Here is a 5,048-nt window from a genome sequence, read left to right as displayed (position 1 = left end):
AAAAAAAAAAAAAACAAGGCAGAAGATTTCTTTTGGCTCCCAGCTGGAGAGCCTCAGCCAGGGTGAGCCAGCTCCACTGTCCTGGCCCCTGAGTGAGGCAGAACATGGCCCAAGGGCCTGGTGGAGCAGAGCTGCTCAGCTCCTGGAAACCAGAAAGCAGAGGAAGCAAGAAAGAGGTCAGCAACAAGACACAACCCCCAGGGGCCAGCCGCCTAGTGACCTACCTGCTCCAGGCACGCCCCCTCCCTTACAGTTACAGCTCAGTAACCCACTCAAATTGTTAGCTCATCCAGTAGATTAAACACTGAGGGGTTACAGCCCTCACTGCCTCAGCCCCACCTCTGACCTTGCTGCACTGGGGATCACGGTTTTTTTTTTTTTTTCTTCAAAACATGAGCTTTCAGGGAAACATTTCTATATCCAAACCATAAGAAGTCCTTTCAAATACTACAGTAGGATTTTTTTTTTCATTTTTTTTAACAGAGAGAGAGGGAGAGAGGGAGAATTTTTTAATATTTATTTTTCAGTTTTTGGCGGACACAACATCTTTGTATGTGGTGCTGAGGATCGAACCCAGGCCGCATGCATGCCAGGCGAGCACACTACCGCTTGAGCCACATCCCCAGCCCCTACAATAGGATATTTAGAATAAATGCCTATCTTGATTTGCTCTCTCAAAGCAAACAAGACTTAAAAAAATAATTTTCGACTTAAATGAGTGAGATTTGTTTCTTTAAATAAGCATTCAGTATAGTAAAATGTTAGCTGGGCATGGTGGCTCATGCCTGTCATCCCAGCAACTCCAGAGGCTGAGGCATGAGGATCGCAAGTTCAAAGTCAACCTCCCCAATATGGCAAGGCCTTGAACAACTTAGTGAGAATCTGTCTTAAGTTTAAAACAAACAACAACAAAAACAGGGCAGAGACGGTCGACAGGGGATGTGGTTCAAAGGTAAAATGGCCCCAGTTTCAATTCTCAAAAGGAGGGGACTGGGGATGTGGCTCAGATTAAAGTGCCCCAGTGTTCAATTCCCATTACCAGAAGAAAAGAAAGAAGAGGAGGTGCCGCAGTCTGGCTGGGCACAAAATCACGAGCCACCACAGCCTTGTAGATTCAAAGAGCAACTCTTTATTCCTGAACTCACACCGGCACTCTACACACGTTCTGGGGGAATTCACGTTCTGGGCCCAAATCACGTTCTGGGCAAAATCCCAAATACTCTCTGAATCCCAGGAGAACTCAAGGAGAACTGAAGGAGCGGGCGTGCCTGAGGCAGCGGGATATGCCTTAAACCTGGAACCACCCTAAACCCGGATTGTCCTAAACTGGGAACGCCCTAAACCCTGATCCGCCCTAAACCCGGATCCGCCCTGGTCCTTGAGCAAGGTCACCTTACATGCAATGACACTGCAAATGACCTGGGTCATGCCATGCGTCATTCTTACTTAGCAATGGCCCTCAGCAAGGAGGAGGAAGGAGGAAGGGGAAGTAGAGGAAGGAGGAGGAGGAGAAGGAAGCCAGATTTTAAGGACAGGTAGTTAGTGTAGTTAGGTAAATCGGGTCAAATATCAAGTTCGATATAGAAAATGGAGACCATAGTGAGAAGGGAAGAAGAGGGCATCCAATCTGAGTTTGGGAAACCTGAACAAGACTTGGGTTATTGAATGTTAATGTCTCCAAGGCCTGGGGTGCATCCCAGAGAACTGTTCAGGAGGTAGCTCCCAGCAAACAGGGAGGTGCTAATCAAACCACCCCAGGCCCTTCCTGCCCAGATCACTCCTCCCCTTGCTCCTCCCTGGCCCATCCCTCCACCTATTTCCCACCATTGGCTTTCCCACCTGCATCCCCCACCACTACAGAATGGAGGGAACAAAGGACAGGGGTGTGGGAGGACTAAAAGAAGACCTTAGCTATAAAAAAGGGGAGACCCCCCTTCCACAGATTCCGCCTTTCGGGTCCCCTTCTTTCTCTGGGGGGAAGTTATTTCTGCTGTCCTTTAATAAAGCCTTCTATTAAACCACGATGCAAAGAAGACCCAGACTCCAATTTTAAATCAAATTAAAGCAAGCTTGTATTCTGGCCGGCCTGGGCTCTCTCCTGAAACCCATAGGTTAGAGGACAGTCCCCCAACTCTCTAAGAACAAGGTTTTATAGCACAAAAAGTTGCAAAAGGGGGGGTCTTGAAACTTACAGATTTCAAGATTTTGACAAGCATAAGACAAAGGTAGGTAGTAGGTTAATGATCTACATGGCTCAACATTTCAAGTTAGGGAGTAAATTTAGATCCCAATGCCAGAATTTATTAGGTCCCGCTAAGGTTTCAGAGAGGGTTGTTATCTGGTCATGGAAAGCCAGGCCTGGGGGAGTTCCAGGCATTCCAAGCAAGTTTAGAAATCGCAGTAATTTATAGTAAAACAGAAATGGCCTTTTCATGTCTTTCTGAGGAGATGGCTCCCAATCTTAAGATGGAATTAGGCTGGGCTCATCACCTTCCTCTGTCCCCACTCCCCTTGGCTCAAAGTGCCTCTCTGGTGTTATACTTCTGCATTCTGGGAAGCAAGGACTCCCTGGTAAACAGAAGGAGAAACCAACATTAGATCTGGAAGCCTACCCTTATGTTTTTTGTTGTTGTTGTTGTTGTTGTTTTGCTTTTTTTTTTTTTAACATAGACTGGATTTTGTTTGTTTGTATGTTTTGTTTTAGAGTAGTTTTAAAACCACAGCAAAACTGAGCAGAAGCTCCCCACTTCCCAAGACCCTCTGCCTACTCAGCCTCCCCCAGGACCAGCATCTCACACCAGAGTGGTACATATGCTACAATTCATGCCTCTGAGAAACTGATGTGACTCCATTTTTGAAAACAGCTTCTACCTCAAGGCTTGTCCAGAGGGAGGGGGCATGACCCTTGTCCTTGGAAAAACCCACAGAGCACTCCTAGGCATATACCCACCCTGCTGAGTTGTTTGTCTGCAAATAACAGGAGAGATCTGCAGCACCAGGTGTCCCTGACTCAGTCAGGCTAGGTGAGGACCCATAGCAACCCCCTAGCAACCACCAATCATCATGAGACAGGGAAAATACCTGGAATGCCAGATGACCCTCCAGTAGTCTTGGTGGTTGATAACATGTTGGGAAACCATGTAGTTTAGCACATACACCCCTCATGGATTAAACCAATCAGTTCAAAGGAATCCCCCTCTTGAACTAAGATTCACTTGTTCCCACCAGTGATTGTGCTAATCAATGTTAAGAGTTGTTTGATTTTCCTGCGGTGTATGATGATTTGCTGTGTGACGTTGTGACACATAGAGTATCCCCCAAAACCTATAAAATCTCACTGAACAAAGGACCAGGACTCACTCCCTGGGACCGCTGCATCGGAAATGGTTGTGAGTCCAGGCTTGAGTTTGCAATAAAGACTCTTGTGTTATTGTATCAGATTCAGCTCCTGGAAGTCTATTGGGGTCCCACGAATCTGGCAATATACCTCTACTGTGACACATCAGTGTTATACAAAGTCCGTAGTTGACTCTGTTTCTAGAGTCTACACTTCCAGGGTTAGAAATGCCCAATGACATTGTATCCACCATTATAGTGTCACGCCGAATAATTCACAGCTTACAGCCCCTGGGTGCTCCAGCTGTTCAGCCCTCTCTCCCACCCAAACCTGGCAACCACTGGGCTTTATCCTGTGCCCCTGGTTTTGTGTCTTCAGGAATGTCTACAGTACACTGCCCTCGGTTGGCTTCCCTCCCTGGTGACTGCACTTCAGGTCCTCTGCACCTTTTCACAGCTGTGTGGACCACTGTGTGTGTCTCCATTCCCCAACTGCAGGACATCTTGTGCCACTGAACAGAGCAGCTGGGGTCCCAACCTGACCCCCGGGGCAGCTTCACTCATGTGGTGAATACCTGGAGTTCCAGGCTGGATCATGGGCTAAGGATGTTTTCCAGCTGTTTACTGGACAATCTCACCTGATAGATGGAGCTGCCCCTTGAAGGGCAGGGGCTGTGTCTCCATCTCCCTTGGAGCTGAGCATGGAACCTGAGGCTATGGTCACTACGTGAGTGCATGTGTGAGTGTGTGTGTGTGTGAGTGTATGTGTGTGTGCATGTGTGTGTGTGTGAAAGTCCAGCAATCGTAAGGGCCCACGTGGGCATCCTTCACTCGGTTTTCTTACGTTCTTTCCCCACGTAATGCACAACCACATTCTCCCTGTAAAAGGTCCAGTAATGCAGACACCTTCCCTGGCCTTGCCCTTCATCCTGTACCAAGCATGGGTACCTCTTGGCTTCTCAATGTCTTCTCCCTATTTTTAGCTCCATCTCTCTTGAATCTTGTTTCATCTTCTCTCGTAGATCATTTTTGCCAATTTAGAAACAATTTTCCATTGAAAACAAGGAAGAAAATGAAAAGAAAGAAAAACCTTTCTTGGTCTCCACCCCCACCCCAGCCACCGATTCATTCCTGCCTAGGGGACCTTCTTAGCCTTCCCTTCTCTCTCTCTGAATCTCCCATATATGTTTTGCGTGGTGGGTGGGTACTTGGGATTTAATCCAGGGGCACTTAATTACTGAGCCATGTCCCCAGCCCTTTTATGTTTTATTTTGAGACAGGGTCTCACTAAGTGGCTGAGGCTGATTTTGAACCTGTGGTCCTTCTGCCTCAGTCTCCTGTAGCTGGGGTTAACAGGAATGCACCATCTTTCCTGGCAGACAAATATTTCTCCCTGTGTCAATTGAGACGATTCTTATTTCTTTTTTTTTTTTTGCTTTATTCCATTGATATGGTTAATCAATGAAATTGTTATTCAAATATGAAAGGAGATTTGCACTCCAGGTTTATTCCAAAGTTAAACCAATCTTGCATCCTGATGAATTTTCACCCCTAACCAATCTTGCCTGGTCTTGGTCTGTATACAGCCAGAGGCAATTTCTTTCTTCCCCTTCCTTCCTTCCTTTCTCCTCCCCTACCCTCTATTTCTTTCTTTTTTCCTCCTTTTTTCTCCTTCCTTTTCCTCCCCCTCCCTTTCTTTCTTCCTTCCCTCC

This window comes from Marmota marmota, unplaced genomic scaffold (genome assembly GCF_001458135.2).
Source record: "Marmota marmota marmota unplaced genomic scaffold, marMar, whole genome shotgun sequence".
Taxonomy (NCBI): Eukaryota; Metazoa; Chordata; class Mammalia; order Rodentia; family Sciuridae; genus Marmota; species Marmota marmota.
The sequence above is the reverse complement of the archived record's forward strand: the minus strand, read 5'-3'. Positions refer to the sequence as shown.